Source organism: Neofelis nebulosa, chromosome 7, assembly GCF_028018385.1.
Source record: "Neofelis nebulosa isolate mNeoNeb1 chromosome 7, mNeoNeb1.pri, whole genome shotgun sequence".
In the NCBI taxonomy this organism is placed as follows: Eukaryota; Metazoa; Chordata; class Mammalia; order Carnivora; family Felidae; genus Neofelis; species Neofelis nebulosa.
This window is the reverse complement of record NC_080788.1, coordinates 87,647,330-87,674,172: the sequence shown is the minus strand read 5'-3', so window position 1 is coordinate 87,674,172 and position 26,843 is coordinate 87,647,330. Positions and strand designations below refer to the sequence as shown.

Sequence of the window (26,843 nt, the reverse complement as noted above, 5' to 3'; positions counted from 1 at the left end):
GAAATCTCTTTAGTTTCTTTCCTCTCTCCCATGAAATTTTAGTTACTCCTTTGCTTGTCTAATCATGTCCTAGGTCAGTTGTTGTTGTTTTTTCCCTTTCTTTCACACCAAAGAGCTGGTATTTTAAAACACAACCAATATAATGAGAACTGTAAGGGGTTTCGTGGTGGTTTGTTTCGTTTATATATTTAACTTTAAGGACCCATTATGCACGAGGGAGGTAGGAGGCTCCCATTTAGTGCTACACTCTTAGAGAGCTGGTTTTCTTTGCGCGATCCAGTTGACCGATGCATTTTTGGAACGTTCCCCTAGCTCTGGGTCCCACCTGGGAGCCTTGCGCTTCTTCACTCCCATAGCCCAGCCACAACCGCCTAACCCAACGTCTGCTTAGCCGGAGCGCCAACTCCCGCCGCGTCTTTCACCGCTTTTGCCTGGGTGGAGGCCGATTCATCAGCTCAAACTGCAACGAGCCGTGTTGCGGCGCAGGGCAACGTCCAGGTTTCCTCACCTCTCCCCGGAGTCACACTGCCTTCTGCCGACACGCGCTTCCTTTGTGTTATGCCTGGCTAATATATTAATGGGGCGGATAACCCGGATCCTTTGTGGGGGGTAGCGGGGGGAGGGGTGGAGACCGGGAAGGGAATGGAACAGCTCCAGTCGCTGACCCTTGGGCCGGAGTTCAGAGGAGGGAGGGTTGGCGGAGGGGGGCGCGGGATGCGAATGGAGGTGAGGAAAGTTCACGTTAAGGGCACTGAAAGTAAACTTAATTAACTTCGTGCAACAAGTTTTTGGAAAAGGTGGTCTGGTGCTCATGTCCTGTGCTGGGTTCAGAATTGCGAGGCGGGACGCCGCGCACGCTGGAGAAACCGCCCGGCTGGCTGAGCGGGCCGCGCGCCTGCTGCTGGGTGTCCGCCTGCCCTCCCGTGGTCCCCTCACCCCCGCCGGGAGCCCGGTCGCGCTGCGCGGTGCCGAGTGACAGGCGCAGAATCTTAACTGCGTGTGGCACGGCTGGCCCTCTCGGAGGGGAACGCCTTCGCAGACTCATCGAGCTCTAGCTAAGCCGGATACCTTAGTTGTTCGGTTCTGATGGTTGAAAATCAGGCTCGCTGCGCTCCCGAGACCCTTGCCGTCCCCACCCTCACCTAAAAAGGGACGGCCTCCCGGTCAGAGGTCTTCACTGATCACCCATATCTGATGGGACCCCCGAGTCACGCCACGAAGTGGGCGCGAGAAACGGAGACCTTGCGGCCCCGGGGGGACGCGGCTTCTGGGTGCGGGCCTTGTCCCTGCCTCCCAGGCTGCTGGCGCGGTGGGGCCCCCTCCCCGCCAGGCCTGCCGCCCCGCCCGCCAGACGGTGCCCGGGCGCCCCGAGACATATGCTGCCCGCAGGCCGCGCGGCCCGACGTGGTGCTCATTGCCGAGGCGGTTCTCAGCCCATCAAAAGCCCAGGCTTTCTTCAGCCGTATGGGCCGCGAGGTGAACAACAATGGCCGGGCCCCTTCACTTCAAAAGCGGCGATCAGGGGAAAGGCTCCCCCACAGAATTTTTTTTTTTTTTCTCCTCCACAGCCTTTCATTCCTAGTTTAAAAAAAAAAAAAAAAAGGCATCAGCAACTCCAGGGCCCGGGCGAGCCTAATGCCCTTTGATGGGGATTGAATTCATTATCTCCAATAACACAATTGTGCTTGGCCAACGAAAAGAGCAAAGCAGGGCTCTATCCAGCCCGAGGGGCCCGGCCGGGCGGGGCGGGCGGGCGAAGCGCGCTCCTGGGACCAGCTCCGAGGCGCGGACTCCGCCGGCCCGGCCCGGGCTCGGGCTGCCCCAGGGCGCGGGCCCGCCCCGAGGCTGCAGGACCGGCGGCGCCGCCCGAGGAGACTGCGCCGGGAGGGGGCGGGGCGGCACTCTCGTTTGATTTATTTTTCGTGTCTCCCTTTGCAGTCATTCCCCGAGGGCCGCCTCGAGGGCTGGGTGTTTATTCTCCTTCCTCCGCGACTCCGGTTGCAGAGCCGTCCCTGGCGCCCGAGGCGTGCAGGCCTGAAAGGCCGCCAGGCGCCCCCGGCCGAGCGCAAAGGGCTCCCGGCATCCCGGCCGCGCCGCCCAGTCCCGGTGCCCGTGGTTCGGAGCCAGCTTTACTTTCAACCTAGCACCGATAAACGGGGATTTCAATCGCCCCTGCTCTGGAGTCATTTTCTGCTGATGCTCTCCACACCCGCTTTCATGCCAGCCACCCGCACTGATCGCACAACGGCGCCTCGGCGGTCTTGGCCGAGGCCAGAGCACCGCGTCCCGCATCCGGGCGCAGGGTCCCGGTGCCAGGGGTGCTGCACCACCCCATTTGCTTCCGGCTGCGTGGACACTGCGCCCGGGACCGCGACTTGGACGTCAGCGCCTCCTCCCGGGTTCCACTGGCATGCTTGCCCTTTCAGACACCTCTAGCCTCTGCTTCTCTGCTATCCTGAGTGAACGGAGGTGAAAACAGACTAAAACAGGCAGTATCACGTGCCTTGACCCAGGGTGTGTGTGTGTGTGTGTGTGTGTGTGTGTGTGTGACACAGACAGAGCAGTGAGAGGCAGAGACAGCGGGAAATTCCCTAAGAATCATGATCCAAGAAGACCTCTATAGTTTAGTGTCTAAAATACGACTTTCAGTCATCATTACTGGGTATTCTTCCTACACAATCCTATTTGCCCCCCTCACCATTACTGAGGAAGGTATGTATTGCAGTTTTATGTCAGTCAGATAAAGAATAATAAAACTTAAAGTGGTTTGGGTTTTTTGTTTTGCAACAACACTTATGGAACGTTGGTAGGAACCATGGATTAGGATTAGTAGTTCCTTGCCAATTTGTCATGAGTATGCCAATCTTCAAGTGATGGATTCCTCGCCTTTCTCTTCAGGGAATTAGACACACACACACACACACACACACACACACACCCTACAGTATACATGTGCTGGCTCTAATATATAGAATGTACACATACAATTAAATACCTGATTTAGGGGAGCATCTATGAGACCTTGGCATCTACAAAACTGTCCCCAAAGCATGAAATCAATAAAGTGATCTGCTGATTTGAGTAAAGCAAGAAAAGCATTTCAGATTAATATTTTCAGCTAGGTATTATTCTCATCAGGAGATACAGGAATTTATTTATTTAATTAATTATTTCCCTTCATCATTTATTTATTTGTAACATTTACAAATTTAGCCCTAGAACTCTGACCACTCCAATTTTTAGGTCTAGGCACTTGGAGTAAGGAGAGGAGAGAAAAAACCCAGTATGATAGGTAAGATTAAAAAGAAGGCTTCAGTTCTTTCTTCCTTCCTTTTTTACCTTTTCTTTTTGTCTTATAGAACAGCATCCTGAATATAACTTATGTTAAAACATATATTTGCTTTTGTGAAGTCTTTTTCATTTACATCAAAAAGGGTGTAAAACATTTACCTTGCAGATAGTCTGAGAAGTCCATGGGCAGTGCTATTCTTTAGATAAGTTATTAAACTCCCAATACTTATCTCAAGTTATCAAAGAATACGTGACTTCTCTTCTGGACCCTAACCCCAGCTTTTGTTAATCTATTAAAGAATAGGTTTGAATTTTGGTGACCAGTATATTTCCAGCGTGGTGTTACTTTAGTCACCTTAAAAAGATCTCTTTTGTAACATCAATGGGAGGCTTAATCTTTGTCCTTAATTGTGACACGTTATTCCACATGTGATAGATTGTTGTGCATCCTTCATGTGTCTCAAAATGTTGCGGAACTAAGGGCATTTACACAGGGTAAAGAAGGCAGTGGTTTAGATCTTACAGATTAACAACTTGAATAGGACTTTAACATAATATGTATGGCCAGAATAAGTTCTATCTAGATAGAAGTATCTGGGAATTAACTTTTATGATATTTTGAGTACTTCAGAGTAACTACATTGCAGACCCAGTCTAAGAACCATTCTCTGAATAAAAGTTTTAATTCTGACATATATCCACCAGACCCCAGAAGCTACAGGACAGTCCTGTGGTTTATCACATAAACAATTTGTCTGGTGCCAGAGCACACATGAGGGATTATGTGACTTCAAGTAAGCAGGGCACCATAGGATGGATGAATTACTAAACACAATATACCATGATTTTCATGTGGATGTCTTTGGCTCTGAAACAAAATTAGGAGGGAAGGAAATGTAAAACATTTCAGTAGAAATGATAATTCTGTATTATCTAAAGTGCAAACCCTAAGTACACTTAGTCTTGAGATTCACTGAATCATGGGGCCATAGAATATGGTGATGGAAAAGACTTATTTATTGTGTTTTCTAGTCTACTCACCTGCAAGATTATTCCCCTCAGAGTTATTCCAGGCCAGGTTCAGAATAGATTTAAATGTCAAGAATTGAAGGACTCCCATTTTTTTTTATCAGTGTAATGGAGAAGCACTATACCCATTGCAAAACATTTTGCCAATGGAATATTTTTTCTGATATTTAGGTAAAATGGACTTACATTTTAAGTATACCTCTTTGAGGATACATTTTTATTAGCTCTAAAACCTGTTTCAGATACCTGAATGCCTGCCTCTATGTATTTAGCTGATCTATACACCTTTACTTCCTTTAATTCTCACCTAAGATTGATCCAAATAAAGTGCCCCAGCTGGGAAAACACCTTTAGGATGTATAAGCCTTTGATTTTTTTACTCTTAATACTGAGAAGGGGATAATAAAGTTAAACCTCAATAATTCATTTGAATTACATCAGGCAATTACAAACAGGAGACTGGGTCCATTTGTGAGATGCCATCCAATACTAGGTCATGCAGCTTCTTCACATTTTGAGTATGACTATGATAAGAAGTCAAAGGACTTCAACCTCTTAAAATGTGGTAAGTCCTTAAATTATAAGAATAGAATCTAGAAACCAACCCCAAGACTGTTCCTTGTACTAGAGAGAGTTTAGAGTATTGACGAACTTGTGTGTGGCCCACAGATTTGCATGTGGCCTATCAGGAATACATTATGTCAGGGTTTTATATAGTAAAAAGACTGAAGAAGTTCATTATAAAACTTCTAAAAAGAAGTTAAATTCCTAAATTTCAATTCCAGGGATGCCAGAGTCTGGAGCTTCAAAGTTATATTATGATTTGGAATCTCGGATTCATCTGGACTCCCATGGCTCTGAAGGGCTCACTTCACATACAGTGACCACTGGACCATGCTATGTTGAGGATCAACACTCCAGACCACACCCGTCTCTTAAGTTACAACATCTCTACTGAGTTAGGCAATTAGAAAGGAAATGCTTACTGAAGCTGACAAATAATTCACTTTGGAAGTGTAACCGCAGTAAGAGGAGACTGTGTTACGTAGAGAGAACAAATGACAAATGAGCGCATTCCACTCACCTATCTTATCTTATAAAACACAATAGGTGAAAGGGAAAATTGGAATTGTAATCAAGATGAAAGTTGTAAGTCTTCTGATGATTCAAAGAGTAACATTAAGAAGTTGTTTAATAATATTATAGTCTATAAATGCACTGACTACAAGATTGTAAAGATACCAGATTCTCTCAAGTTAGGTTCTGTGATGGGCAAGTTCCACCCGATTTTTGTTTCATTATGGTACAGTAAGTGATAGCACTGGGTTTTATTTAAGTCTCTGTATAAAAAGTGCTACTTTAAAAATGTTCAAAGAGCCTTCTTACATAAAGTGAGGTCTGCAATGTTTCAGAGTATTTCAAAGTCTTACGGTCACTTACAATTGTTACCAGTTGATACAAATACCAGTTGTTTGTGGAATAATCTGAGATCTTAATAAGCACAAATTAACTTTAAAACAGAGTGAAACATAGTCCTTTTTATCTTCAGCATCAGAAAGAGTGGTGTAGTAGCCAGTCTTAAGCCTGAAAAAAAAAAAAAAAGGGTAGAACATAGTGAGATCCTTCTTGACTCTACTCAAGATCCCTAAAACTGGATTTATCAGGAGGGGTAATAAGCAGTAATTACTATGCTGTGACCCCCCTCTCCCATTTAAAAAAATTTTTTTTTTCAACTCGGGGGGTAAACTTGTTTTGAAGAGAAACAAGAAAATAGAGATTGGCAGGGAAATATAAGGCATGAAATGATGAGGGAAAGGGAGTGAGGGAGAGATGCCATAGCAGAAAAAGTAGATGGTACTGGGTCTTCCATAGCCTCCCAGACCGAGGGATTGGGGCAGTGAGAGATGGGATGGAGGCAAATTAATGGCTGGACAGAGCTAGACAGAGTGTGCTGGGGAAGGGCCAGGCGTGAAAAGATTTGGTGTCGTCATAGCAACGGGCTCAGCCCTGCTCCCCCTGAAGCCCATTCAGCTCTGAGCTGCCGGAACACGTTTTTAATTAAAGCGTATAAAAGTTGTTTTGTAAGGACTTCTCCTCATCCGATAGATTTCAAAATGGTTAATCAGGCTTCATCTCCTTTTGATGCTCACAAGAGCATGTGCTACCGCGCGCACAAAAACTGCCGCCGCCACCGCCGCCGGGTGAGTTATCTCTCAATCACAGCTAATACCAGGAAGGAGCAGGCCAGCTAGTTATTTAGATACACATACGCAGAATTCAGCGGAAAGCAGGGAGTCCATTTCTGTGACTGCGAGTGGAGACCTTAATTTGCTTTGCTCTAGATACTATGGAATTGAGCCTTCTGGATGGCTATTGTCTCTGGTTGATGTTCTCTTTAGCTTTTGAAAACAGCAAGATTTCTTCCCCCCTCCGGGCGATACAGTATTCAAAAGCCAAAATAAAACTTACAAATGTGTAAAGTAATATTTAATCTAGATAGTTTGTTTGTACCACTCTTATGTAAAAACATGGCGACCATCCGCCCTACCCCAACCCCGGCTTTTGAGAAGAGAAGGGCTCTTGCTTCTAATCCTCCATAAATTAATAATATACAGCAACAGTTGTATTTTCTTCTTTAATAAAAGAGATGACTTAATAGAAACCAGTATCTTTTGTTGATTTACTAAACAACTTCTTAGCAGATGACTTAAACCTCCTCCAGACTTTTGCATCTCCCTTTCTCCTGTTGATGATCTTAGTTTCTAACTTCCCTGAAAAAGAAAAAGAGAAAAAGCCCATTTTACCTGTCATCCATTCCTTCATCTACCCTGTACCCCAACTCAACATGTCTATTTCTGTACCAGTATGTTCTCTTCTACTAGTCCAGGATGTCAAGGAGTCCTGAAGTTCTTGTCTCAGACCCTTCTCTTGTTTTTTTTGTTTTTGTTTTTGTTTTTTACTGCTTTACTACCATCTCCACTGTTGCTGTTTCCAATGGTTCCTTCTCCTCAGCTTCAAACATGTAATGGTTATCTCTATTTTCATGGGAAAATTTGATTTCACAAAATTTTTCGGTTCATATTATCTTGCTCTTTTCACTGCCAAAATTTTCAAATGAGTGGTCTTCACCCACAGTATCTATTTCTCCATAGCCCTGCAATTTGAACTGTGGCCCCTTGTCTTGAAACAAACAAACAAACAAACAAACACACCCAAAAACCTTCTGCCCTGAAGAGCATCAGTGATACCTTGATTCAATGATGTTTTTACTTCATTCCCCCACACCCAGAGTCTCAAACAGTTCTGAATATTCTTAGCCATAGTGACCACGCTCCCACCAAGGACCTCCTGGCACTAGCCTTTCCTCACTCTCCACTTCCCCAGGACTGCTTCTCTATCTCTATAAATATCTTTGTGTCTGTTCCAGCTTCCACTGTAGTTTCCCAAGGCTAAGTCCATTGATCTGAGAGACAAAAACAACCCCTAACGTTTGGAAAATGGCTTGACGCTCCCAGCTAGGCTATGGTGTTTTTAGGAGTTGGCCTGGCATTCACAGGTAGGCCTAGGTATTCTCCTGTGAAACAAAAACTATTTTTACTAAACACCAACTTTAGACAAGGACACTCTAGTGATAGGAGAGACAAAAAGACCACTTTGTAATTTTGTCCCAGTACAGATAAAAATAAAGTCACTGCAAACCACAAAGGTAGCAAACAATCCTCATGCTTGCTAATACTAGTAACTGTTGCTTCTTTACAAATGATAGCTTTAGCTTTGTTCTGGTCTTCCCTCTTTCTAAATAAGATTTCTTGAGATACCCAATGACAGAATTACCCTTACATCCTGACAGTAGCCAACTCAAAGTCGTACTTTCTTGAATCTTCCCCCAAAATATCTATCATGAGCCCCAATCTTATAATAAGTTACTGAAATGCCATGCCATCCCCTATTGTGTGTGGTCTTGTTTGCAAACAAGTAATAAAGCCAATTGGTTCAATCATACTATGTTCCTGATGGTCTTTGGCTAGAGGACATTGATAGGCCCTTTGTTCCTTTGTCTTACGGCTTGTGCTATCATGTATGAAGCTAAAAGTCCATTCCTGTCCTCCAACAAAATCCCCATCTTATTTCTATACCTCTCTATAAGTATTCAATAAATTTAAATTAGAGCAACACATTTCTCCCGGTAACAAGGCATGCCTCCTGACTTCCATATTTTTCTCATTCTCTTTGCTACTAAGGCTTGAAAAGTCATAGTCATCACTGACTCATTATTGCCCTCTTATTGCCCGTCCACCTAAAATTAGTCTGCCGTATCAATACACCCACTATCCCAATCTTTCCTTCTTTGACATCCCAAAGGTCACAATTTTAGTCCATACTACTGTGCACTATCTGTTAAAATAGCCTCCAGAATCTTGTTGTCCAAGTCTTGTTTGTACACTATTCCTAGCCTAATATTTCCGAGCAATAGCTTTAAGTGAACAAAAATAAATCGTAACCTCTTGAAGCCAGAGCTTTCACAGAAGTAAAATGAGGAATTACATAAGAATAAATAGCATGATTTTCTCCCCTTAAAAAAGATAAATGTCATTGTTGCATACATGGAGTAGGGAAAGCAAGAATGCCTTGGATTACTATTTTAAAGACAGAGTGTGTGAGCGGGGGGAAGGGGCAAAGGGAGAGTGAGAGAGAGGAAAAGGGAGGGGGGGGAGAGAGAGAGAGAGAGAGAGAGAGAGAGAGAGAGAGAGAGAGAGAAGAGAGAGAGAGAGAGAAAGTGAATATTAAGCAGGCTCCACACTGAGTGGACCGTGTGAGGCTTGGTCCCACAACCCTGGGATCATGACCTGAGACGAAATCAAGACTTGGGCACTCAACCAACCTAGCCACCCAGGTGCTTCTACAAGACTCTCTTTCACGTGTTGGGATCTATTTAAGAAATATCAAGAAAGTAAGGTACATTTAGAAGATTCTGGGTTAGAGAAGTACTGGACCATATCTTGCAAAGGACGGTTTAAATTGGGGATGTTTGGCTACGGAATAAAACATTTCTGTTACATTGGAGGGTACTATAATATTTCAAGCATATGTGAGAGAAATTAGAATTATTTGTGTGTGATTGTAGAGGGAAGAATTAGGGTCAGGAGGTTGAAATTCAAGAAGATAGATTACTGCTCAATATAACAAATAAAATATTATTTTGAGAGAGAGAGAGAGAGAGAGAGAGAGGAGAGAGAGAAGGAGAGAGAGAGAATGTAGGCTCCACACTGCAAGTGTGGAACCTGATGCAGGGCTCGAACCCACAAACTGTGAGATCATAACCTGAGCCAAAACCAAGAGTTGGGTATTTAAGTGACTGGGTCACCCAGGCACCCCAAAGGATTTCTTTTAGTTGAGCTTTGCTTATGATATTCTCTCATTTATTTTCCCCTGGGCATTTAATTCTAGGTTGTTGATTTTTTACTTTCAGCACTTTGAAGTTTTATTTTTTAAATTTATTTCATTTTTTTTCATTGTATTCTATTTTCTATTATTCTGAGAAGTTAACAATCTTATTGTTACTATTTTTTTTTAAATTTTTTTAAAGGTTTATTTATTTTTGAGACAGAGAGAGACAGAGCATGAACAGGGGAGGGTCAGAGAGAGAGGGAGACACAGAATCTGAAACAGGCTCCAGGCTCTGAGCAGTCAGCACAGAGCCTGACGCGGGGCTTGAACTCACATACCGCGAGATCGTGACCTGGCTGAAGTCGGACGCTTAACCGACTGAGCCACCCAGGCGCCCCTTTATTGTTACTATTTTTAAATTAATGTCTTTTTATTCTTCTCTTATCAAAGTTTGATAATTCCAACATCTGGGTCATCTCTGGGTCTGATTCTATTGACTATTTTATCTTTTCACATGGTTCTCTTGGTGTCTTTTCCAATGTGTCTTTTGTTTTTGTTTTCTTTTTTTTAAATTAAATGTCAAATATGATATATAAAAGAGCAATTTAAACTTAGGTATATGCCCAAAATGGGAATATCTCTTTTGTCAGGCCATTAGTGTGGGCATTGGAGTGAATTTAGTAAGCACTTGAGGTGACTTGGGTTTGTGATTGCTATAGTTATCTTTAGTGTACCACAGATTTAAAGTTTTTCCAGGGACGGGCTGGATTGCCACAACTTGTATTCAATGTGAGGCCTAGAGAGCTGGAAGTGTTTTTTTCTTTCTTTTTTTTCTCTTCTCTTTTCTTTCTTTGTTTCTTTCTTTCCTTTTTTCTTCCTTCCTTCCTTCCTTCCTTCCTTCCTTCCTTCCTTCCTTCCTTCCTTTTTTCTTTCTTTCTTTTCTCAGTTTCTCTGTTCCACCCTCAGATTTCAGCAGGCTATCAATGCCTGCAGCATAGACAGAGTCTATTTCTATATTTTTATTCCCCCCAGAAGTACATGGCTATTACCTGCTATTAGATGCAAGGCTCACAGTGGGTCAGGGAGGGTTACTCAGCTCTCCAGCTCTCATCTTGGTCTTAGGCAGGCCCCAGACATCTCCTCCAGTGGCAGGCAGCCTCCTATTCAGTGCAGGGTCTAGAGCACAGGCAAATTCCCCGTCCTTCCTCCAAATTCCATCTTGTATTGGTGAGTATCTTAGGCGTATGTGAATTTGGGAAGATCACCTTGATATGGTTGAAGCTGTTCTATTTACAATGTATCTTTACTCCTATGGACTAGCTTTCCCTAGGTCTGACCCCAAAGCTGAGTCTCTGCTCTTTGGTGAGAATTGCACTCCAATTTTTGTCTCCCCAGCATCATGGAACTGACAAAGTCTCTTCTTAGTTCTTTATCTTTTTAGTAAAGTATTTTGTCCAAGTTTTATAGTTATTCTCGGTGAGTGAATAATCATATTTTAGCAACTCTGTTATAGTTGGAAGCAGAAGACTTTTCCTTATTATATTCTAAACCCTAGTCGCGGACCATCAAATCTTGGTAATTCTTGCATTCAAGCCTCACATTCAGTCTCTTACCCATATTTTAGGAACTGGCATATGTTTGAAGTCATGTTATACTAGCATTAATTTTTCTGTATTTGGTTAATTAGTCAATAAAGATCATTTGATTATATATTGTAATTCTAGCAGAGTTGAGTATCTTGGCACTATTTATTACATTTGTTCTACTTAAAGGGCAGAAAACCACAGATTAACACCATCATGAAAAGCAAAACTTTACATTTAAAATACAGATCAGTGTATGGGATTCATATTGAATATTACACTATTTGGATTAGGTAAGGTCTTTAGCAGAGGACTCTTATAGAGAAGGATAAATAAAATTTGTTTCAATTACTTTAGTGATTGAACAATATATAGAAAATATAGTGACACACAAATCTAGGTTAATTTTTAAAAACTCCCTTAAAAACAGGTTTTAAGCTGTGTTAAAGATAGCTGGAGTGATACAGTAAGTAAACTATGCTGATGAGAGTGAAGAGGTAGAATGTTCTAGAAGGGAAGCACATTTTAAACTAAGATTGTTGCCAAATAGCAAGAAGATGGAAGATTAGGGAAGAAATGGAAGTGTGTTAGTATTAAACAGTTTTTGTAATGGCTACAGAAAGAGGAAAGATTTGAAAAGAAATACAATCTGAGTTTAAATTCAAAGCTAACTTATGTAGGATAGGTCAAAAGAAGGAAACTGGAGTTGAACGACCCTTTTAAGAAGGAAGTTGTAGCATGGTCACCATACCATAAGTGAGGTTGTCATGGAGGTAAAGTGGAGGGACTTGATTAATATTACAACTCTTGGCATCTTTCAGTGGAATATATGGAGCTGAAGATAGGGAAGAGTTTAAGAGAACAAATACAAGGAAGCCAAATACCATTTTGCTAAGCGCCATAAGACAGTTAAACTGAGGAAGTGACAAACTGTATTCTTGCAGACAATGATAGGAGAGAACTTCATGGCAGGGAGGATAAAAGATTTGAGTGCTATCTTTGTTTCACTGAATTTCAGGGGATGGATCTCCATTTGAGATTAATTTATTCATTAATTAATGAAATCAACACACTTATTGTACAATTACTAGTGGAAAGCATTGTAATAGATACTTCCAGAGCTATATTAGATGATTCTTGATCTTAAAGGATTTAGTGTGATAGGAGTGGTGAGATAAAATAGTTAGTCAACTGTGGGAAAAAAAAGTAGAAAATGGTCATTTTGGTTTCTGGCATATAGTAGGTACTCAGTAAAGTTTTGCTGAATAAATGAATGGCATAGAGACACATAAAAAACTGAGATGGAGAATAAAAGTAATATTGGGGAGGCATCACAATCCCAGACTTCAAGCTATACTACAAAGCTGTAATCATCAAGACAGTATGGTACTGGCACAAGAACAGACACTCAGATCAATGGAACAGAATAGAGAACCCAGATATGGACCCACAAACTAATGGCCAACTTATCTTTGACAAAGCAGGAAAGTATATCCAATGGAATAAAGACAGTCTCTTCAGCAAGTGGTGCTGGGAAAACTGGTCAGTGACATGCAGAAGAATGAACCTGGACAACTTTCTTACACCATACACAAAAACAAACTAAAATGGATGAAAGACCTAAATGTAAGTCAGGAAGCCATCAAAATCCTGGAGGAGAAAGCAGGCAAAAACCTCTTTGATCTTGGCTGCAGCAACTTCTTACTCAACACATCTCTGGAGGCAAGGGAAACAAAAGCAAAAATGAACTACTGGGACCTCATCAAAATAAAAAGCTTCTGCAAGCAAAGGAAACCATCAGCTAACCTAAAAGGCAACCGACAGAATGGGAGAAGATATTTGCAAATGACATATCAGATAAAGGGTTAGTATCCAAAATCTATAAAGAACTTATCAAACTCAACACCCAAAAAACAAATAATTCAGTGAAGAAATGGGCCAAAGACATGAATAGACACATCTCCAAAGGAGACATCCAGATGGCCGACACATGAAAAAGTGCTCAACATCACTCATCATCAGGGAAATACAAATCAAAACCACAAGGAGATACCACCTTACACCTGTCAGAATGGCTAACATGAACAACTCAGGCAACAACAGATGTTGGCGAGGATGCGGAGAAAGAGGATCTCTTTTGCATTGTTGGTGGGAATGCAAACTGGTGCAGCCACTCTGGAAAACAGTATGGAGGTTCCTCAAAAAACTAAAAATAGAACTACCCTACGAACCAGCAATTGCACTACTAGGCATTTATCCAAGGGATACAGGTGTGCTGTTTCAAAGGGACACATGCACCCCCATGTTTACAGCAGCACTATCAACAATAGCCAAAGTATGGAAAGAGCCCAAATGTCCATCGATGGATGAATGGATACACACACACACACACACACACACACACACACACACACACAGAATGGAGTATTACTCGGCAATCAAAAAGAATGAAATCTTGCCATTTGCAACTACGTGGATGGAACTGGAGGGTATTATGCTAAGTGAAATTAGTCAGAGAAAGTCAAAAATCATATGACTTCACTCATATGAGGACTTTAAGAGACAAAACAGATGAACATAAGGGAAGGGAAACAAAAATAACAAAAACAGGGAGGGGGACAAAACAGAAGAGACTCATAAATATGGAGAACAAACTGAGGGTTGCTGGAGGGGGTGTGGGAGGGGGGATGGGCTAAATGGGTAAGGGACATTAAGGAATCTACTCCTGAAATCATTGTTGCACTATATGCTAACTAACTTGGATGTAAATTTTAAAAAATAAAAGAGAAAAAAAAAGTATTATTGGGAAGATCAAAAAAGGAATTTATAGGGAATATGACAAGTGAGTAAGACCATAAATGTCAGACAGGATTTAGACATGAGATTGGAGGGAGGGGGCATTTCCAGGTGGGGGTTAACAGTGTCAGGAAATGGAAGCCAGACAGTTTAGGGTGTATACAGGGGAAGGTGAAGTTGAAGTATGAAAGAGGGGGGTACAGGAAGATAAAGCTGAGAAGGTGTCTGGAACAAAAGTCTGGAGGGCCTTGAATGCTCTAAGAAATTTGGAAGCGTATTCAGTAAGTAATACTTAGCATCAGAAAGATGCTAGTATAGTATAGATACTATATCTATATTACTATCTATATATACTATAGATATACTATACTATATCTATATATTATTATATATATACACCCACTATATTATATATATATACTATAATATATACTATTACTATAGTAATATAGTATACTATATTACTATCTATAATAGTATAGATACTAAACTATTTGGATCACGTGAGGATATATGGTTAGAGGTACAAAGAGAAATTATGAGAAGGATGGAAGAAGACAGGGAGGAAAGAGAAAGTTTCATCCAGGTATACTTGGCAACTGAGACTGTGAAGGTCCAGAATAGAAAGGGGGAAGAGAAGAATTGGGGATCAAAGACACTGACAATGAAAGGTGTAGCTCTGATCCTCTGTCAAGCGATAAGGCTCTTGCTGGAAGGTTCATGTTACTGAGCTTGTACAAATGGAATATGATTTATTCACTAACACGCAGAAAAAAATCTATTACTAGCAACAGCACTTAATTGTGTTGTGCAATATGTAAATTCTTTATTAAATCTATTCAGAGGCAGCAAGTAAGGAGAGTTAGAAGGCAGTTTCCTGGGAAAAGCAGTCTACACTCACTGTCTCCATTTCTATATGTTTCCTTCACTTCTAATTGTCTGCAATTTGGATTTTGTATCTTATTAGAGTAGAAATTGCTCTGGTTAAAATCACCATGCACTCCTTAATTACTAGTCCCAGTGGCACTTAACCCAAACACCATCTCCTCTGGGAAGACTTCCTTAATCTCATCAGCAAGGCAAGATGCCTTCTCACCTGTTTTGCTAAAGTATTCTGAGCCTGCCTCTATTATGGTATCTCCCACACTGTATTATAGTCATTTACTGCTACATCATTCCCTCTGGACTGTGATTTCCAGTCAACTTCGTATCCTTAGCACTTGGGATGGTGTTGTCTGGATTACTGATAAATACAAACAATAAAACCCTCTCTAGTATCTCTTTCAATCCTCTCATTAGGATATACTTTTAGAAGAATACTGAAGACTTCCAAATATAACTGGCATAGAAGCATTTCTTCTGAGAACATTACTTCCGCCTTCACTTGTACTGTAACTTATCTGTTGTCATTAAATGATTAATATATTAATAAGGCTTAGAGGTTTTACAATTGATTCTCTTATCCCCTAACCCTCACCTGTGGCTACAGTGTGTTATCCATACTTCTTGTGGCTCTGTCATATTGTGCTTTCTTTAGGTAGTATTTTGAATTAAATACTTTTAAGTGTCTTCTATGTTCCATATGTTCTAGTTAGTGTTGGAGTTCTGAAGGTAAATAAAAATTAATAAAAATAAATAATTTCCATGGAATTGATGGTATTTTTAAATTATTTCTAAATTCATCTAACAAAGTCTTGTCTAGTAATACAGTTCATGGTCAGTAAGGATGCTTCAATTTGTATTTTATTTTATTTTATTTTATTTTATTCTAGAGAGAGAGAAGACCGCACAAGAGGGCGAGAAGGTCAGAGGAAGAGAGAATCATAAGCAGGCTACATGCTCAATGTGGGGCCTGACTTGTGGCACGACTCTAGGATCATGACCTGAGCTGAAGTCAAGAGTTGGAAGCTCAACCCACTGAGTCTGTGTATGTGTCCATTTTAAAATTGTGTTCTTTTAATAAATAAAAATCTAAGTTTATATTCAAATTTAGTTTGTGATTTTTCCTTAGTGTAACATAAGTCAATGAAGGAAAATCATTTGGATAATTACAAGTTTGTTGGTAGATGTTATTAAATGAAAGAAACTAAGCCTTCACACACACAGTATTTTTTAAATGTCAACTTAAATATTGTTTTTTGGAAATAGTTTCCTTGATGTTTATAAATATGTAGTCTGTTATGATGAGGGTAGCTGCAATGAAGGCTTTGCTTTTGCTTTTATATTGGAAAATTGGGCCATCTATGGACTGAGATGCAGTGAAAGCATTACAAAGATTTTGCAAACAGACTGAAGGAAATCAGAGGTCTTGAAAATTGGTCTTTCAAATATACCTCATCATCATTCTTAATGTAAACCTTTCTTCTAATTGTTTTTAACTTCTAATCAAGTAGAAACTATGCCTACATGACAATGCCAGTAAGAGAATCTTAGAGAGGATTTTTAGGAAATAAATCTTTTAGGGAATAAAATATTCTTTAAAATTCACCATTTACTAAAACAACGTATGTGAGTATAAACTGGCTATACGTTTAATTTTAAAGATCAGAATTAACATGCTACATAAAATCACTTATCCTTAAAAGCACAGCACAACTGTTTGCCACAATTATTTTAATACACTTCTCTACTGAGATAAATTTTAAACTCAGGAAAGCAAGATTTGGAACGAGAAGAGTTAAAAAACACGAAGCAACAGTAACCCCATTTAGATAAGGGATAGATGGGTGGAGCAGGGGAACAATACACTAAAGTGCTTTTCTTTCACAGATCTTGGTTCAAATTAAGGTTAAATTCCAAAGGAGGATGTGTTTTCCCCATATGGAGTCTTAAAGGACATGCCTTTGTTTCCAACTTCCCAGAGAAGATATATGTTAACACAAACAAAGTATTTCATAATAAATTTAACTTTTATAGAGTGACTAATGCCCTGTGAAGATAAGGTAGACTCTCAGTCACCTGTGTTTAATCCAGGCTGAAGAAATTATGCCAAGGGCACACTGACAAAAACTTGATTCCTTTGGAGAGGATGGCAGTAACTTGGTGGGGAGCAGAAAGGGTCTTGATTTTTAAAAGTCTCATTGGAATGACTCTCCCTTCCTCACTGTGAACACAGTTTAGCATTTATGTACTTTGGAAGGACAAAGAGGTGAGGTAAGCCTGCCAAAATCTGAACCTGTGTTTCTGGGAACCTGTTAGTAGGTCAACTGTTACAAATAGAAGAGAAACTGCAAAGGAGCGGTGGGTGCTAGAAACTTGGCAGTTGGACTACATATAGCTTTATTAAAGCCTGCGTACTGTTCCTTCCAGATCTCAAGGGAGGCGCTGTGAAGTTTAAACTGCCACAACGGATCACTATTATTCAATCAAATCAAGCTTTGATGGGGAGTGGGGGTAGGAGGCAGATCAGCATAGAAAGAAACAACTCTTTTCTACTAGAAATATTTACAGTTAAAAGAAAATGATATCTTTAAAAATGTACTTGTTAATAATAATTTATTAATCCATCTCTTCCTGTTAAGAAAGACAAATTCATTACGTAAATATTTTTCTTTCCTTTCCCCTCTCTTTTATCTTGATATTATTCTTTATTAACTAGTTACTTAATTCTTAAATCCTTATTCTTACAAAATGTCTCTGAATTTGTGACTAGGTAATTTACCCATTGACCCCATATAGCCCTCTTCCATGTGCAAATTCTATTGACTTCAACTGAAGATGTAAACATTGGTCCTGAGGCATGTGAAGGGATTCCTTTTTGGGAAAGGGAAACAAAAATGTATTCGCGTTAATCATATCAGACATATCTAACTACACAGGACATGAGGTTTAATTTATTTTTTATATTTATGAATTCATCATTGATGAAAGGCTTATGAAATCTATTTAACATTTAAATAAAACAGGATAGCATTCTCCCTTCTTCCTCCACTCAGTGAAAAAGGAGACACGGACATAGAAAGAACTTGATTTTAAGTTGCTTTATGATAAGTTTTGAAACGTATCTTTACCTTATCGATCTTCAGGTCACTAATACTGATTTTAGGCAAAATTGATTTTCATCATTTATTCCAATCTACTTATTTCTTGCCCAATTTCCTTCTTGTGCTCTGAATTTAAAACAAAAAACCCCAAAATATGTAATATAAACCACCCCCCCCCCCACAGCACTTCTTTTCTCTTTTTGTGTTAGCCAGTGGCTAAGAGTAGAAAACTTTTCTGACCCTACACTGCTAGACAAGAGTAATGGAATGAGATTTCTCTTCTCAGGATATGTAACCTCAAGTCCAATTTCAGAAATCAATTAACTATTCAGAGAGGAACACCACAAGGGGGCAGGTGAATCCAGGGTAGGTCCTAGGTGAGAGGGTCTTAGTATTGGGAATTCTGGTCAAAGGAGGGGAAAAATGAAATGAAAATTAGAAACAACTCTAAAAATAATATTTCTTCATGAACATAAGCATTTAGATCTGGACCATCCAAGTGAAATCTTATTTAGAATATATCCAAAGACATTAATTACAATATACCAAGGAAATAAATGAAAGAGATCAAATCAGTGTAGTAATACACTGAAAGTGATTCCTGTATTTACAAAGGTCAACAGCATGGTTTTACAAGAAAAGAAAGACAGTAGCTGAGAAGAAACCCAAAATTTACTATAGAGCAATTAGAGTATGCATCGAAAATAAATGTCAACTAGATAGATGAAGTATCAAATAATTAAAGAGATATATGAGAAGTTAATTTTGCTTCAAAGAGATTTTAATAACCAACAATTTTATAACAGAACATAAACTTTGAATAATAGAGCTATAACATTTTTTCCCCTACACAAAAACTGAGAAATTAATTTCAGGCACTTTAGGAAAGATAAATGCTGCTTAAAAAGATTATTTAAAGAGTCTGCTTTGACTTTCATTGGAAATTAAACTTAGTCTACCAATAGGAGGCAAAAATGAATATTAAAACATTAGTTCTTCTAAACAAATATTTTAAAATTGACACCAGACATCCTCTGTGAGAATATCAGAGACAGCATCTTCAACGGCCAACATATATACATACCTACTATGCAAAGTAGCCAGGACTAATTCTATTTGGTAAAGCTGGAAATTATCACTGGCTTCCCTTTTATACCTCACTAAGGAAATGCATTTCATTATTTGATGTGGGTAGATAATATGTTATTTATCTTTTACCGATTAACAAAATGAAATGCAGAGACAATTATAGAATAATACGTAGTATAATATAGCATAGTATAATATGTAGCATGATGGCATAGCACAATATATAATAAAATATCTAAGTTTTGTCTCTTACTACTAGTTTTTATTTAGTTTCTAATACTAAGTAGAATCTTTAAAATGAGCATTTAAGTGTCTTATTTATGATCAGATTAACTTCTTATTTAGGACTCTGCAACAGTTTTCTATGGTAATAATGTAAAGGTCACTTCTAGTATAGATCTATTGATTGAGGAGGTCATCTTCTAATAGATTTTAGGGCAAGCTAGGTTTTAGAACTTGGGGCACCAAGTTGAGTAATCTTTCTGTTATACTATGATGTATTTTGGTTTCATTATACCACAGGATTTAGTATTATAGAACAGTAATCAGACATTTAAGCCTATTTTTAAAGCAAAGCTCTGAACTCAAATGTAAGTGCTCATTCTTCTATCACCTTAACAAAGTCTATTTTTCTCAAATTCACTCATTCTTCTCTTAGTGTGTATATGTGTATATAAATACACACACATACATAAAATATACTCATGCACATAAACTCATACACACATACGTGTATATATATATATATATATATATACATACATGATGCAATCCATCGGTGGAATTTTAGGTTAGTTTTTCTCCTCTTTTCAGTCTGTTATTTAGCTTTCTCTTCCTTGTCTTTCTTTATTCCAAGTAATCCAGAGTCCTCATAGGCTTTGTCACCTAAAGGACATGGAGACAGCTTCTGCAATGCTTGAAATAATAATGCTTTGATTTGTCAATGTGAAAAGTTGGATGGCTTTTAAAAGCTGACCAGTCCAGGGCTATTTGCACATAGTAGACATTCGATAAATATTTGTTGATTTGATTTATTCTAGGGTAAAGAACTGGGTAACAACCCTTTTTTCCTTCACTCATGTACAATGGTTAAGCCTGTGTACAAATGCATTTATGAGTAAATATTAATGGTCATGGTCATTAAAGATGTTTTAGAGAGAGAAAAAAAATCTAGGTGTTTAGGCTTTAAGAAATAGCAGTGATTGGGGGTATGTGTAATAGAATACTCTAAGTAGTTATCAAAAAATAGATGAGAGAAACAATAAAATGGGGTCCAACTAAAGAACATTCTGATAAATTATCTGGAAACAAAGTGGATTACCCTATAGTGTTTGAATCAATCACATGTTGAGGGTCTAAATTTTTTATTCCACATACTAAGGCAATGGGCATTTTAATGAAAACTTCAGGATAATATTTTGGTTATAAAATTTAGTGAGCACATACAAGCCACATAATACTTCGTCTGGTATGTTCTTCCTTGTGATAGTCACAAAAGTGTTTATGTATGTTGTATTGACAGTTGAGAGGCCTTGAACATACAAAATGAATATTACTCCTATATTTTGAGTAATGTATAACTTTTAAAGAGTTAAACTCTATACTCCCATCATTTAGAAGAGCATAATTGATTTATTTCCTTTTCTGGTCACTAACAGTAAAAACTGTTTCTGGGCTTACAACATGTTAAATTTTGGCTCAACGCAAATTTACAACAGCAAGGTTTATGATAAAATCTGTCAAAACATTAACCATGATGGCACAACTTTCAGCTTTTAACAGACAGATAGGAAAGCGGGAACTTAAGAGTGGATACACATTCGTATTTGAAAATGCTTGTTTAGGTCACATTATAAAAGTTATTCAATTCCGTTGTTCTCATTTTACCCAAATGTGAAAGTTCTATACGATGACTATGTGTTTTAATTAACTGGCTTCAAAGAGATGGGAGATCCTCGGATTAAAGACACAATTCTAAGTAAAAAATTACTAGCTAAAAGAACTTCAGATGTTCAAGACAAAAGCTAAAAATTTACAGCATTTTCTGTTTCTTGTCTGATGAATTTCAAGAAAAGTTAACTCTTAAACATAGGTAAAGTCTAACCTTTTTGCTTTAAGACAAAGATGATTCATTTAGCCATGTGCCAGCATTTGAGCACTATTCATGAAGATAATTTTAATTTTTCAACATGGTAAACAATGTTGGCAGTTTTGGTTTACTGTTGCTTGATGAGTAAAGGGCTGTAGTTCCTAGAAAATTACAAACAAAATACTGTTATTGAAAGTGAATCACTCTGCTGGCAACCAGAGTAACTAAGATAGGTAACTTTGTGTGTGAGGTACATACTATAAGCAATTTCAGAGGACATACTTTCTTGAAAATGTAATTTGGTTAGACAGCCAGGGTGAATTTATGAGAAAAAACTTCTTTAAGGAACTTAAAGATTTTCAGTGTGTTAATGTCATTCATAGTCATACAAGTAAATGTAGTGAATATTCTACGCTTGAGTGTTTCAAAAAGGCTTTGATAAAACTGACCTATTTATTGGAAAATGATATGTATTTTTTAAGCTTTAGGATCTTCATTAAACAAGTTACATAATGAAAACTGGTGGAGAAGAGAGAGAAAATTAGTTGCCAGATATTAATTTTTGAAGCTGCCACTTGATGGGAAATGTTCATGCACAATTTATTTGTTCTCACATATCTTAAAATATGGCTTAGAACTAAAAGAATAATATGTAACTAGAAAGTAAAATAACAAGAAAATTTATCAAAATAATCAGAATTTAGGAAATTTTACTTTTTGGAAATGAAGAATCAATGAATTTGAAATCATGATTTAAAGTACATCACAGCAATATCAAAAGACATCCAAACACACATTGGTTTATACATTGCTTGCATTCTCTCTCTTTGATTTTTGATACCCTTGATTCCAGAAAGCAATTTAGTTATTAGCGTTGTTCAATAAAGAATTAAATGGCCTATTTTGGGGTCTGGAAATTTTGTTTAAACTTTCCAAGACAATGGAACCATGTCTTCACTTTATCATAGAGTGAGATTTCAACTTTACAGGGACCAACATTTGACAGTTACACAAGAAATTCTGCTTAAAAAACCAAACCTAATCAAAATCAAACAAACAACACAAAAAACCGAAACTCTTCACTTTAAACTTATTATGGTTAAAAGTTAAAGTCTTCAGATGAGCACGTTTCACCTGATAATATGCCAAGTGCTAAATATTTTGACATGCTAATGTATTTTAACACCACTGTTTTGGGAAATGACACTCAAATCTTCATCTTTTATTAAAAGACACATCACACAAATGTTTATAAAACAATACAGTTGGAAGATTTAGTTTTTGTCATTAACAAGACTGACTATTTACCAAGTATTTTACCTGTGCAGAGAAATATGGACAATCTCTGACCTGGAGAAGCTGCATTGTAATGGGAGATAGTACAGGAATACTATACAGGAATACTAATAACTCCCCTAATACGGATGAAGACAGAGCTATGAGGCATATAGAAGAGAGATTAACTGTGGCTTGGTGGTGAGGTTAGGGTGGGGAATTAGGGAAAGCTTCATGTCGGGGGTGGCGTATAAGTATTCTTGAAGGATGAATTGGATTTAAACACACTAAGGTGGATTTGACTGAGTAGAGGCTTAAAAATGGTAAATGAATTCAATAATGAAAATATAGGGTAGGAACTGAAATGGAGAGTAGGCTTGGAGCACAGGTCAAAGGTATTAGTATGAAAGAAAGTCAATTCTACTAATTTTCTTGCCATCCATATGAAAACAAAATAATGTGCCCGAGTTTCCAGGTATGATTTGGTCAATTGGTTGTTTTTTTTTTTTTAATCTAATATGGAACCAGAAAACTTTCCTAAAAAATCTAAAAAACAAACAACCCAAACAAAACAGTACACATACGGTTCATTCTTTGATTCTTGAAATAATAAAACCACTGTTTGTCTTACCGCAACTGAAAGACAATAATATCTGCAACATTTAAAATTTCAGTCTGCGATATAGCTGTACTTCCTGATCAGCTGTTGCATTTTTTATAAACACAGAAATAAAATGATTATTTTGATATGACTGAAGTTTTAATTGAAACTGCTGATTTCAAAGGTGTTTCTTTGCTTCTATTTGACAAACAAGATTAGGTATTAACTTAAATGAAAAGATGTCTTCATGTCACCTAAATGAAAGTATACAACTGTGCTTTATAATATGACTGCAGTTGAAGAAAATAAGATGCAAAAAGCAAATTTAATTTTGTAACATGAAAAGATTGTGACGTAAAACATCAGAAATCAGTGTGTATGTTCAAGTGGATAGTAATTCTTCAAAGTAATTCTTCAAATTCTGAGACATTTTATGTCAAATTACATATCATTATTCAAACTGTATTTAAATTTTCTCAGCCAGAATCATCTTCAGAAGTGGTTGATGAGTGGGAGAAAAATTGTCTTCTCTCATCTATTCACCTGTTTTTTGTTTCAAACAGTATGCTTAGAAACAAACTGAAGCTTAGAGACTTAAAATCAAAACTTGTCTTTAGCAAGCCGACATGTACACAATCTATATGGGTCTGAGAAACATTCTTTGTGACATTATCAGGAGGATCTCCCTAGGCAACAAAAACTGTTGGCCTGGAAGAAAAGGGCCACATGAGACAAAGTATACTTGACCGGTATGTTTAGCAATACTCACCTTTCCAAATGTTACATAAGTTTGTTTCCTTTATTTTAGGCAAAGTTCCTAAGTTTTAATACAGGTATGCATGTTGGAGTTTCTGTTACAGGAGGTATGATTTTTGAAATGTAAGTCATTTCTTAATTTCAGCTTTCTTAGATGCACCTTGGTTTATTTATTTTTCACACATATTAGGAAGGTTACTTTTGGGGGAACAGCTGGACTCCACAGGCATGAGCATCTTACTTCTTAAAGACACAGAAATCATATAGTTTTTAATTATAAAACCAGAAATGTTGTTGGGGGCTATTTTCTCAGTCTTGCTTTACATCAAGCCAGTGTTAAAAGTTCGTTAGCTAGAGCTTAACAACACAATGGCTGAAGGAATGGAGTTACCACACAAGTGTTTAAATTCCATGCCGGATCCCTAGCTACAACGGAGAAGAAAGTTCAAACAACAAAAACAGAGTTGCAAGGTCTGAACTTGTGTGTCACAAATACCTCTTACTCATCACCAGGCAGCTCTTATTCAGGGCAACCAGGCCCTCCCAAGCAACATGGTTAATTGAATAAGGATTCTAAACCTTTTGGCTGCAGATAAACCAAAGTGGCACATGGCTCATAACTCAAACATTTCATTTTAAGCAGCTGTTAGTTTTCTTGCCCAGGCTAATTTGGATTATTCAATCATTTTCTTTTCTTTAATGAAAAACTGCTTGTAGTTACTGGTGGGGACAAAGAGCTGCAATTATGGATCTTGGAAAGTAAATTTATTATCTACTCATTTTAATCATGTATACAAGTGATACTAAATTTGGAACTAAATTCAGAAAATTTTATTAGCAGTGCAATTATATCTGTGTGTGTGTGTGTGGGTGTGTATGTGTACACATTTAATAACATTCAGTCCTGACTACTGTTTCCTGCTATGATGAACCTGGAACCTCTCTCAGTAAGCAACTAAAAATGCTGGACAGAAAATGACAGATATCTTCGCAAATCCATCAGTGTATTGGCTAGTTGGTGGGGAATACACAGAGGCCTAAACCTAAGGAAAACTGGGAACCCTCAATGGTAAGCAGTTTTTACTTTGAAAGCATTTGCCCTATGATGGGGGTGAATTTGAGCTTTGGTTTTCATGTACTTCTTAGTGGCACAGGGGATAGGGGACAAAGTCCAGGGTCCACTCAAGGAAAAAATCTTAAACTTGGGCTATGAATGGAGAATAAAAAAATATCTCCCTCTATGAACACTTTTTAAGATTCCACATAGGAGTGAGACCATACAGTATTTGTCTTTGTCTGTCTTATTTCACTTAGCATAATGCCCTCAAGTTTCATCCACGTTGTTGCAATGACAGCATTTCCTTTTTTATGACTGAATAATATTCCATTGTGTATATAGACCACAGCTTCTTCATCTATTTGTCTGTTGGTGGACACTTAGGTTGTTTCTATGTCTTAGCTATTGTACATAATGGTTCTAGAAACATGAGGGTGCAGACATCCTTTTGAGTTAGTGTTTTCATGTATTCTGGACATATTTCCAGAAGTGGAATTACTGGATCATATGGTAATTCTATTTTTAAATTTTTGAGGATCTTCCATACTGTTTTCCATAGTGGCTGTGCCAGTTTATAATCCGAACAATATACAAGGGTTCCCTCACCAGCATTTATTTATTATCTTTTTTGATGACGGCCACTTTAACAGGTATGAAGTGATATCCCTGTGTGGTTTTGATCTGCTTCCACCTAATGCCTAGTAATGTTGAGTATCTTTTCATATACCTGTTGGCCCTTTATATATCTTCTTTGGAAAAAATGCCTAATTAGGTCTTTTGTTCATTTTTAATTGGACTGTTTTTTATGCTAATGAGTTATATGTTTTGGATATTAATCCCTTATCAGATATACGGTTGCAAATATTTTTTCCCATTCTGCAGGTTGTCTTTTCACCTCGTCAATGGTTTTGTTTGTTGTGCAGCTTTTTAGTTTGATGTAATCCCACTTATTTATTTTTGATTTTGTTGCTTGTGTTTTAGGTGTCATATCCAAAAAACCAATGCCAAGACCCATGTCAAGGAGCTTTGTTCCTATGTTTTCTTCTAAGAGTTTCATGGTTTCAGGTGTTATATTTAAGCCTTTAATTGATTTCAAGTTAATTTTTGTGAGTGGTGCCGGACAGGGTCTAGTTTCTTTCTTTTTTTTTTTTTTTTACATGTGAATATCCAGTTTTCCCAGCACCATTATTTATTTATTTTGTTTACTTATTTATTTTGAGAGAGAGTGGGAGGAGGGGCAGAAAGACAGGAGAGAGAATTCCAAGCAGGCTCCGTGCTGTCAGTGCAAAGCCCAACATGGGGCTAAAAACTATGAATCATGAAGTCATGACCTGAGCCAAAATCAAGAGTTAGATGCTTCACTGACTTAACTATCCAAGTACCCCCCCACCCCCAGCACCATTATTGAACAAACTGTCTTTTTTCGAGTATTCTTGGCTCCCTTGTCAAATATTAGTTGATAAACTCAATTCTCTTCCATTGGTCTGTTTGTCTCTTTTTCTGCTAGTACTGTTCTCAGCTTTATAGTATAGCTTGAAATCAGAAGTGTGATGCCTCCTACTTTGTTCTCTCAGAATTGCTTTGGCTATTTGAGGCCTTTTGTGTCCCATTTAAATTTTAGGATTGTTTTCTATACTTCTGTGAAAAATGCCACTGGAACCTTGATGGGGATTGCATTGAATCTGTGGATTACTTTTGGTAGTAGGGGCATTTTAGCAATATTAATTCCTCCAATCCATAAACATGGGAACTGTCATGAATTTTATAACCATAAGCTAGCCCTCATGTGGGTTTTCAACCAAATTATCATCATTTAAGTGGTCCAGTAAAATTCCAATTATGTTTCTAAAGTGCTCTAAAGCCTGTATGTGTTCCCAGGTGATTAACAGAAGCAAATGTGAAGCCT

General features: G+C 38.4%; 1 long non-coding RNA gene across 4 annotated transcripts; it reads right to left on the bottom strand.

Annotated features, from left to right (window-relative positions):
* Nucleotides 1-167: 167 nt before the first annotated feature.
* LOC131517123 (uncharacterized) lies at nt 168-26,843 on the bottom strand. 4 transcript variants are annotated; one of them, XR_009264411.1, is made up of 5 exons: nt 21,264-26,843; nt 19,922-20,044; nt 10,758-10,943; nt 5,761-5,904; nt 168-1,578 (listed from the first exon to the last, which is right to left on the bottom strand). It is a non-coding gene; the product is annotated as an uncharacterized LOC131517123 (long non-coding RNA). The 4 variants fall into 4 exon arrangements; XR_009264408.1 differs by lacking the exon at nt 168-1,578 and having other exon boundaries at nt 3,945-5,904; XR_009264410.1 differs by lacking the exon at nt 168-1,578 and having other exon boundaries at nt 3,945-5,904; nt 10,758-10,884.